Raw genomic sequence first — 11,902 nt, forward strand, 5'->3', positions numbered from 1 at the left:
ACATACATATAAATTTATGTATGTGTACAAATCACAGAATCACAGAGTATTCTGAGTTGGAAGGGGCTTGCAGACAGGGATAAGGTCCAATTCGTCATCAAGTCCAGCTCTTAAACAAACAGCCCACACCAGTGTTGAACCTGCAGCCTTGGCATTATTAGCCCCGTGCTCTGACCAACTGAGCTCATAATGGGAACATCTGAGAAACTGCCCATGAACAATTTCCAGTAGAGAATGCAGATGTGTTCAAGTCACTACACTTCTCTGAGAAACTGGATGCTTTGATTTTAGTGCAGACCAGAGGGAACACAGCATCCAAACTCGCCTCTTGCTTGCCAAGACACTTTCCTTGCTTTCTCAGATCTAAGGGAAGGGCTTTTGCAGGGCCCCAGCTTGGCAGCCCATCTGAAGAGCTGTCCCAGTGCTGTAATACTTTGACTGAGCTGAGGGTTTTGGGTTTATGAATCCTAATAAATGGGCGGGAAGAAATATTTTAGAAGGGATCAACATGAAACATTTAAAGACTTTTTTTTAACATTTCACAGAGAATTCTTTCTTTTTTCTTTTGCTCTTTTCCCACATTCCAAATGTTTCCAGAAATGTAATTACCATGTTCCTGCAACTTCATAAATCTGCAATCTGGTACTAACAGCTGAGTTCTCCACTGGATTACCCTGCTACACTCTGATATGCATGCAAAAAGCTGTGGGAAAGTAAAGAAGTTCCCTGAGTGCATCTAAAAGTCCAGATATCTCTATAATTATAGTAAATATATGTATCCAGTAAAGAGTCTTAGAAGTGTAAAATAGTTTAAGGGTGTTAATAAGGACATTAAGATTAAGTTGGAATTCTGATAAATCAAGATAATTAGGCTTTTCATGAACCATATCAATGATACATGCCCATCCACTTTATTTCCCATAAAAAGTAGTAATGCTTTTCAGTGGTAAATCATCTATTGGATTTTAATGAAAACCAGAATATGAATGCTGATTGTCTGTGTTTTCTTATATGGGATGGAAATTTTTTATTGCCTTTTCTGCTGATGGTGAGTAGCAAGTATAAAACCAAATTAAGAAATCTCACCTAAATTGACTATCAGAAGCCTTCTAGACTATAAGCAGGGCAGTGAGATAGAGAAATAGAGAAATCTAATGATCTAATGTTGATGCAAAACATTATTAGAAGAGGAGTTTCTAAAAAGAACCGAATGCTAAAATAGAATGATTCATGTAGTCAAGAATCTCTACTGTGATACATGGTATATCACGGAGAGTTACAAATTGTTTATGGTGAAAATCTCTGCATGACAATGGTAATGTTCTAAGACAAGACTGAAGATCAAAAAATGACAGTAAAAACCTGAAAGTTTGCATCAATTTCTGTAAATGAATATGTTTGGTGATCTCAAATTTCAGGCAAAACCATAGAAGACAATGAGAACAGATCATGACTGGACCATGTAAATGAAGAGCCAATTGTACAAGTTATATGAGATTTGATAGAAAATAAGATGGTTTTTTTTAATGGATTGGTAGAAAGTAGGAATCTTTCTTACGTACGGACACCGTCAGTCTTTGAGGAATCACTGCTAGGACACCAGAGTGCAGTGTGGCACTTTGTCTGTGGGTGAACTATGGACAGGAAACATGCAATGTGGAAAGTCATAAACACAAATGAGCGAGTCCAAAGATGGAAGCTGAGGGGTGATGGTAAAGAAAGAAGAAAGAGGCACAGAAGGATGATTTGAAATACCCAGGACAAGAAAAGGAAGTGAAAGAGATGTAAGAACTTCACTAGAAGACAGACAGGGAGAGAAGATACAAAGCAGGAGTGGTTGACACATTATGTTCTGACCCAACATGCTTCAGAGTCACAGATGTCACAAATGTGATGTAGAGGGCATCATACTCCAAAATAGGGATCATTTATTAGCCAGCACTGGTCTCATTGATCTGACTTCCTCATTGCTGTTTGGATTGAGAGTTGGCATGGAGATCAGTAAGACACCAAGCACCTATGTGCATATGCACATCTACCAACATATAACACACTTAAAACTATTGAAATCATCATAGAATAAGAATTCTTCTTCTCTACTGGTGGGAAGCCCTACTCCCTACTGAGCATAAGTACCCCTACTTGTGTGTGGGAGTTCATGCATCCACTCTGAAGGATTCAGCACACTGGTGTGCAGTGATTACCCACTGTCCACAGCAGAGGATAATATGACAGGGATTCTACAGGGATCTCACAGCTGGAGTTTTTCTGGGACATGCTTTTAGAGACCCTGTCAGTCTTCTTTGCATGGTGTAATTTCCTCATCCATTAAAGTAAAGAAAATCTTCAGTTATGTTCAAACCCCCAGACTTGTCAGGCTTGTGCTTCATCTGCTGACTATTAGCGATAAGAGTGTGTATTAGTTGGAGGAGCACACCTCACAACCACATTTTGTTTCTTGTACTTGGCAGATGTTGGAATGCTCACCACAATTCACAATTCTCTTCATCTGCCCCATTACCACAGTCATTTATGCTGTCACGATGAAGTGCCCATGTTTCTGCATGGAAAATAGCCCTTTTGGCAGACACTTCCAAAAGAAATGTTTTCCATCAGCCAGGATTCTGAGAAAACATGGGAAGACATTTCCTCTATAGCTGATTAAGTTTCAAATTAGAAAGGCCTGATAAAGCTGCAAGCACCACATTTGAATACATCATTTTTACTTTAAAATGCATTGTATGTCATTATAATTCAGGCTTTTGCATTACAGTGTCAGCTGCAAATGGCTTACCACCCCTGAAATTTAAGAAGATAGAGCTTAAAATTTCTGTTTGTGTTTTTTTCTCTCTTTCCCATCATCTGCAAAACACAGTGCTGGCCAGAATATCCATGCACTTTCCTGGTAGATTGAGTCCTTGGAGGTGTAAGCATTAGAAAGCAGAACCCTGTGGCATGGCTGGGGATAGACAGGGAAGTGGTACATGGATGCCCATGACTGAGTGAAATGGAAATCTCATGTGAAGAGAGAAATTCTAGCTGAAGCATGTGGAAAGCCACTACCCATGCTGAAGGCAGCTGTGCAACAAGAAAGTGTTCACTTATGCATCAGAGATGTACAACTGCCTAGAACACTTACTGCACACAATTATAGTAACATCTTTGAGCAATTGGCAAGCCAAATCATAGTACAGATCTGCAGAGTTGGACTCAGTTTCATGGTTTTCCTTTTTTGCAAGAGTGAAATTACATTTATAGTCTTGTAAATCTCTAATTTAAACAAGATGTTCAAAGCAAGAAAATAGCTTTTATTTCCTCTGTTGGTGGGCATCAAAAATTACTGGCTTTCTGTAGAACATTTGCAGGAAATCTGCTCTGTTGTTTCATTACATGTATGGAGCATATGTCCACTTGCAGAAATACTTCTTCCCTTTCAAAAAGATTATAGGAACCAAGAAAAACTAATGAAAGAATGCTAAAACTGATAAAAAAAGCAAACCAAACAAACCAGGAAAGTTCTTTGTATCATACAGAGCTGATTCTATTTTTACTCATTAGCCATGTCTTTCAAAAGAGAAGTCCAAATTTGAAAAAGTAGATTTGATTATAATCTTAGTTGAAGAGGTAAAAATGTCTATGAACTCAGCTTGCAAAGACAGACATTCTGACTGTAGACACATGAGATTCCTCTGGGATATAGACAAGCTTAAAATGAAACATACAGGATAAAATTATGAAGAGGAATGACAGAAACAAAGTGAAGTCATCCACTTCACATGAGATCAGTGGACAGAATCAACAAGGATGGAAAGAACAAAAATTCAGCTAAATGCTGATCTTTGAAAAGTAAGTATGTTTTAGTCTTATCTAACTATGTCCTCATAATACTGCTTGATGCAAAGAATTGTATTTGAGATACATAGTTGATTCCTAGCCCAGGCTTGAGTTCCACATTCAATTAGTTTTGGATGCTTCAAGATATTCTTTGCATTGTGAGATTTTTCCAACAATCTCTTACTACAAAACGTAAAGATGGATGACAAGATTTAGACTAGCTTTTCTGAAGGCTTTTGTAGGGATCCACTGTGTGGACAGAAATAGGTAGTTTAGACTGGTTAAACTATAGATCTTTGTATATCAGTGTTTTAACAGTTAGACTCTGATAGTTTGCTGTTCTCATTGGAGTCCTTATCGTAGTGCTGCTATTTTTAGTTCTAATGCATTTTTTATGAATTGAATTTTGCACAAAGGTTGGACTGGAAAAAGCATTGTCTCTGTATTCGTTCAAGGACAGAAAAAGCCTTTTTTTGAAGTACACATTTATGTTCAGTATAGCCTGACAGTCCCTTTTAAAGAACTGAGTGTATCCATGACCTCTTGAGAGAAGCAAAGCTGCAACAGGGTGCATGTGGTGTAGCAGAGCTGAAAATGAACCCTGAGTCTGTCTTCTCTCTCAGCATTCAGTTAATTTCCCTGGCAGACAAGAAACCAGCTATTATTCAAACAGAAAGGGCTTGCTCTTTTAGTTTTTCTCTTTATGTCTCTAAATTCATTTTAACTTGTCTTAATTTGCTTTTTTATCAAGCATAGTGCATTTACTGCTCTGAAGGCTGCACCTGTTCCTGACACACTTTCCACTAACCCCTAACACACTTTCCAGTAATGCTGACACACAAACAACAGTGTCATCTGCTGGGTATCCACATCCATTCTCATCAATGCCTGCAGTATTATGTGGAGCAGATCCACAAGACTCATGATTTACTACCCCATGTACAGCACTTTCGCTGATGAATAGATACAGATAAAGCAAAAGCTTCCCTTTCAAAGCAATAATGCCCTAAAGGCAGTTCTTTCTTCACCATGTGATAAAATTCATTCTTCAGATTTCTGCCTGTGATGAAGTTGCACCTTCTCTACTTACTACTACATTTCCTCTATTTCTCACAATAAATTTCTGAAGGGCAAAAATCAACCCAGCCATTGCATGCATTAAATTCATGCAACATGTGCACAGCTCTCAAACATTTCATTGTTATTCAGTGCTTTAATGACATAAGTCTATACATTGATTGCAAACGGGGTAGTGCAAGCAAGGCACATCGGCTCCTTTGGTGACTGTGGTTGTAAGAACAGCTTTGTTTAAAGCAGAAAAACCAAAAGATTGTCTGCAAATGTCCAAGTTGTGCAAAAGCTCTCCATTGCCATAAGACAGATCCAGGGATCTCAGTGCTGGTTAAAGTTGGTTTATTGAAAGTGCCTAGTTGAATCAATACTGCTTGAAGCCACTGTAACACGTAATTGTGGCACATTTCAGATGACAACAGAATGTATCTTTTGATCCTATTAGTACTGCTCCCAGGTCACTGTGGGACAGTTTGCTTTACTTATCTTCAAAATCACTGAAATATTACTGACTGAGAGCTCAGTGGGAGCACAGCTGTTGTTCACTTATTACATAAGAAGGAAGAGATGTAAAGAAAGAAAACAACCAAATCAAATGAATCATAAGCACTTAGTGAAAAAATTTGGAAAATGGAAAAAGAAATCTTTACATTTCTGGATCCTGTTTCAATAAAGACACACACTAAAGCATACACAAAATTATTTACTTGTGGACATACCTAATTTTTCATAATCATTCTTTTCCCCCGGTGTATCTTTTCTAGCTGTGAAAAGAAAGACTTGGTCTTATAGCAGATTTTCCATGGAAAAACCCCAACTGGATAGATTCAAAATACAGGATGAAGAGATATTTGATGAACTGCAAGAATTGTTGTCATAAAATTTTGAAAATTCTGTGGATTGTCAACATGAAACATTCATGCCTGAATGGTGGAGCAGGATTAAAGCAACAGTGCAATTTAGATACCATACATTTTTAAAATTTATAAAATCTATGAAAAATGATGCTGTCATAGGGTTTTCACATAAATATAAAATGTACTTGCTTTAGGGTTCCTGCATTTACTATGATGACAGACTCTTCATCCACCATGTTCTACAGGAAAGCAGCATCCCTGACTGCTCTTTTGAAATGAATGGACGCTTTACCAGCTTATTCTTTTCTCTAGTTAAAAAATGACTCACACTATAATTCATGCTCAGTAGTTGTATGATGCTTAAATAGGATTGATTGTGTCATTTTTAATAGCTGGGGGATTTTTATTGTCATTGGTATTCTTATTAAGGACTGGACTGTAAATCTCTTCCTGACACTGAGAAGCAGCTACTCTGAAGAGGTCCTGTGGTTCCTGTGAACAGTAGTTCATCATAAAAACAAAAGGCTTAAAATTTTGGTTTTAAATATTTTATCCATAAATTTGTTACCAAGAGAATTTCTAGGCAGTGACACAAAAAGTCTGAAACTGCCGTTAAAGATACCTTTTCTCTCAGCTACATCAGAAGATCCTTCAGGGTTTATCAAGTCAGACTGATAAGGCTTGTTCAGATGTTGAAATTTCAGTCACTGATGTTTTAGACACAGTTTGTTCAACTACCATCAACTACAAAGTAACAGCTCTGGTTTGAAGAATCCTCTTTCCACTCAGGAGGGTGCCAGTTTTGTTTCTCCAACACGCCCAGGGTGCTATATAGTTACTTTTCACAGGTCTTGGCATGTGAGGATATGTGAGGTTCACTCTGGCTAGGAGTCTTTGTGCCTCGGTGGCCTGCTGGGGAGAGTTTTTTGGGGAGTAAATGCAAAAAAGGGCGCTGGCTCTGGCCAGCCGTTAGAGGGCAGTAAAACACCATATTTTTATTCAGTCCCTGCTCATTCACACGAAGGGCATTTTTTGAAGGTTAACCAGCCCTTCAGATGCCAACAGCATTTACAACCAAGTGATGTTTTCCACTCTTTTGGGGTGGATTCACATGTTTGTTCTAGGAATTGTAGAGTACACACCTAGTGAAGCCTAAACAGCCTGTAATCAATACCCATTTTATGCTACAGATGTTTTCCACAGAAACAGGCTGCAGATGTGGGTTTCCCAGACGTAACTGCGTCCTGTGACATTCCCAAAGCTGCTATACTGAACATGTTCATTTGTAGACACATTTAGGAGTAGGAAACAAGTCAGGAGCTGATCAAGCATTCCCTTTCTCTTCATATTTCTGTACCACTTGGAATGCAGTTATGTGAGGGCTGTGGGGATTAATCCATCCAGGAAAATTCTCTCTGATTCATATCTCCTTCACCACAGTTTTTCCTTCTACCTGTGGTTATTCAGGGCTTTTGAGCAGGAGCTTGTTCTGCACTGCCTTGGAGTGCTCAAATGTCATCTTGAATTCCAGATGTCTCTGGAGCAGTCTGAACTGGTCTGGTTTGGCTAAAGGGAGTGGAGATTTTACTGTTGGACCAAGATAATTCATGGCAAAATTGGTTCAAGCCTTATTGTCAATTATTGATAGGGAGCATAGAAAAAGAAATTTGGAAGAATGGTAAAGTGAATATTCATATTTTTTCTAACAGTTCAAACTAAATATACATTTAATGGTATATAAATAGGAGACAAGGTAAGATTTGCTTTGGAAATAGATTATTTTCAATTTTTGTTTCTTCTAATCAAAACTGTAGTAATGAAAGCAATATGTTAATTTTTATAATGGAAAAGTGAGTCATTATATTCTTTTTATTAACCACATTGCCTTAATCCGAATGTTGAAAACATAATAAAATAAAGTTTACGTCAAAATGAAAAACTTTACATGAGTAGAGTTTCAATAACAAAACACAGTGAGTTTAAAATAGCTATTTTTAAGTGAAGTTCAGTGTATTAAACCACTGCCTATTTCACTCCTTTGTAACAGGGTGTCTATAGAACAAATGAATACATTCTTTATTGCTTATTTTCTCTCTCTAACAGCTGGCAATTTTGAAAATTTCCTGAGAGCAATATGTTTTCTGTTTCAGTATCTTATTTTGATTATATTATAACCTGTCCTTTGTGCATTGTTAGAAAAAAAAAAGGGAACTTTTCATGAGATGAGAAATTACCATTCATGAGCTGATTACAGAGACAACCGTTTATTCATGTCTTTGTGAGTTATATAAGTACTTATTATAAGTACTTTTACTAAAAGCATCATTTTATTCTGTATATGTACATTAGATGAATTTAATATGAAAATTTACAGTACACTTGTTGGACAATTTTATGAAATCAAATTTCCTCATGTGCTGGGAACAGTTTTTTCCCTAAAATTATGTGCTTCGAAATCATGTAAATGAAAATTCCTTACTGATTCCTTACTTTAGATGAAATACCTTGATAATTCCTTAATGCAAGAAAAGTTGCTTACTGTGTCCCAAAAGGCAGTCATGTTTATGAAGAATTAAGAAAGAAGCAATCTTACATTGGATTTCTAACAGAGGAACAAAATGAAGCAGAAATAACATTGCTGACAGTCTGAAATCAGTAGGATTAAGAGAAGGGCAATAGTTTGTGGCCATTGAGCAGTGCTTAGGCTCTGGTCACCTTTGGAGCTGCTCTCACAAAGAAATCTCCTGCTCAGGTTGGTGTGGCATTGAGCATGCCCAGAGCCTGCTGCTTCCCTCTTCTAAAGGAGAAATCTTTGTCACGCATTAGGTTGTTGACAAGTGTTTAAAGCATTTGAGCAGTTCTGTCTGGCTTTGGGATTACTACAGCTCTCATCTGAGAAAGAGTGTAAGAGATTTAATTTTACTGGATCCGCGAGTGATTTCTGGCAAGGTAATTCTGTGTTATGGGAGAGATTTCTTTTATGAAAATACTAAGGCATTTTGTAAGGGAGATGAAAATTTTGAGTTTGCTGTTATCATGCTGCATTTGGGATTACAAAGATGTCAGTTTTGTTTTTCAAATACAATGCCATCTAAGTATGAACATCCAACTACTTATACATGTAAGCAAACATTGCATGAAGTTGGCCTGCTTGAAGTCAGGTTGCTCAATTGTCTCCCAGAGTGATTTCTGAAATGACAGTTTCTCAAAAAAAATAATTATGCTTTTGTCCTAGTTATTATTCTGGAAAGTTAGTATTTTTCTGCTCCATGCTATGGCAGCCTTACATACGTCCCTCCCTTAATAAACCCTTTTTTCCCCAAAAAAAGAGGATAACAAAGACATGCAGAAGATCTTTAGCTACACCAAGGTCTTTAGCTGCAATGTACTGGACTGATGAAGGCAGAAGTAAAAACTGAGTGAACTAAAGGCTCAGTTCAGCCCATGAAGAACGGGAATCCAGTCTGTCACTTAAGGTGTCAACAAAGATAGTGCTTTGGCCAGGGGTCCAGGCACAGAGAGTGGGACAGAAGTGAGCTCACCTGCAAGAGAGAATGAGCAAAAGTAAGGTGTAAGGAGGACACTCATGTAAAGACAGTGTGTTGCTCAGGCAGGAGTTGGTTGAAGAGCACCAGGCAGCAAACTCTTTGAAGACAATGAGCTGTGATGTGCCCCCTAAAAGGGTAGGAGAGTGCTCAGGAGAGTGATCAGGATGATATGACCAGATGTTGAGGAAGACCCTTGGTCAAAAGGAAGGTAGGATGTCTGCTGTGGATGTCAAACCTTTCATACTGAATTCATGAAGCAAACATGAGATACCTTTTGAGGAAATGAACCTCCAATATGAGACTTTTAAAAAATGAAAATGGAAACTTATGACTTTTAGCCAGTTCCCCTAACATTTTGCCTACCATCCATCTAGTGATTTTTAAATGTTGCTGGATTGGGGTCACTGCTGTTTCTCATCAGGCTATCAAGAACAGCTATAAGTTTCTAATTCATTTTGTTGCCTAATTAAAACTGGCATCAGGAAAGCGACTGAACTGTCACAGGGGGAAATTGTTTCTATTCCTGTTTCAATCTTTTAAAACCAGAAAACAGGTGTTCCTTTCATTGTCTACTGTCAAGGAGCTCCAAACAAGAAAAGCATCTGTGATACAAGCAGGGTTGTAGAGACTACAATAGTGTAGATGGGGACAGGATATTTTCTTGTGCAGGGTTTCAAGTTTACTAGAGACAGTTAATTTTGGTCTCATTTTTTCTCCTTTATTCTCTTTTCTCATTGCGTTTTCTCACATAATGTTGTTTGTTGTGTTCTTTAGATATAACTGGAACTGGTTCAAAGTTTTAAAGAGAAAGTATCAAAAGGTGTTGCTTTGCAACTGGTCACTTTTTTTTTCTCAAATTTCTATCAGCTACACGTTAACTCAACTCCCTCCAACACCTTCAACAAGCTAGCAGACTTGCAGGCAGTGCCTCATGATTTTTTCCCCAGACAACTCTAACCTCCCAGAAGAAAACATGTTTTACCTGTAGTTAAAATCCTATCTCTTAACATTCAGACAATGGAGTTTTTTGAGTTAATGAGTGCGCTATCAGGTCATCGCTCCTTGCAAAAGACATTCCAGAGTGCTGTCATCAGGTACTTTTCTTGCTCAGATAGTACAAGACTGGCCTGAGGCATTCTGTGACATTATGTTGTCTTCAGTGTCTTGGTTTACCGTTTTAATAACTCCTTCCATGTGCAGGGAAGAGTGGCTTGTTTTCATGCTTCACTATAGCCTGAGTAATATCCCCTTAAAACAATGTTTGTTTGCTCTGTTCAGTTGTAGCTGCATTTATATAGTATAAATTGTTTGAAACACAAAATATAGCACTGTTTTAAGTAAATGGGAAAGTAGAATAAAACTGTGCTGAAAATGATGCATATATGAGTGCTTTCTGCAGAAGAAAAGTTTAATTTTCATTCATTGTTTTCAGGAGGTTTTGTGGGAAATATTTTTTTTTCTGAGATACCAAGAATACACTCCAAGAACTTCTCACCAGCCACAGAAGGACAGATTACCAAGTCACCATTTCCATGAAAGCCAGTACAAAATTCTAAAGGAAGCCTTTGCGACATCAGGCAAGGGAACAAATGAATCCCATGATTTCCTGAATACTGAAGTAACTAACTTCATTGATTGTCCTGTCAAATGATTTTGAAACCTCCATTAATGGAAATAAGAAGAAAAAAATCAAACTGTTTTTGCCTTCAGATAAAAATGAAAGCAACAGGTTATAAAAGTGAGTTTTTTGCATGCTCCAGGTGCATATTCATTTTTGGTATATCCAAGGAAGTTGTAAGAGACATGATGCCATTGGGACTTCTGTTGTATTCCTTTGTAACTGTGACAGCAGGTGTTGTCACAGAAAACTGAAGTCTCTGATGAGATTGTTGCTGGTTTACATTGCTGCATTTTATCTTAATACAAACATGGCATTGCTTCACAGTGCTTGACCCCTTAACTAGAATTCCCATTTGCAATGGACCCTGTGACTACAGCTTCTGCAATTCCAAAGATCAGCATCAGTGTTAGAAGCTGCATTTTAATGTATCCCTGTTTCAGGAATAATGCTGGAGGCATGTTCCTCTTGTCTTCTGATTCCTTCCTTCCTTCCTTCCTTCCTTCCTTCCTTCCTTCCTTCCTTCCTTCCTTCCTTCCTTCCTTCCTTCCTTCCTTCCCTCCTTCCCTCCTCCCTGCATCAGTTGCCTGGAGGCTGCACTGCCCCAGTGACACCCTCAGCACCACTGTGCTGTGCCATGCTGGCCTCTGTCAGTGACACAATGGGGCGCCCCACAGCTTCACACTGCACAGTTAAACCTGCTGGGTGATGTGCAGAGTGACCTGCACTCAGTACAAAGGGAATTCTCTAGAATTTGTGTACATGGTTGTACTGCTTATAATGGACCACTGCTTGTAGTGGCATAGCAAATTGTACAGAACTACACATCAGTAAGTTGTTATTTTAGCCTCTTTAGAGTATAGAATGCCCTGAGTTGGAAGGAATGCACAAGGATCATCGAGTTCAACCTCAAGCCTTTCTTATAGGTGACTGAAAAAATAGCATGTGGGTATGAGGAGTAGCTTGCACAAGAA

The sequence above is a fragment of the Corvus kubaryi genome, unplaced genomic scaffold (assembly GCF_017639235.1).
Source record: "Corvus kubaryi isolate FWS band 111438036 unplaced genomic scaffold, C.kubaryi_AGA036_p1.0 split1-65, whole genome shotgun sequence".
NCBI lineage: Eukaryota > Metazoa > Chordata > Aves > Passeriformes > Corvidae > Corvus > Corvus kubaryi.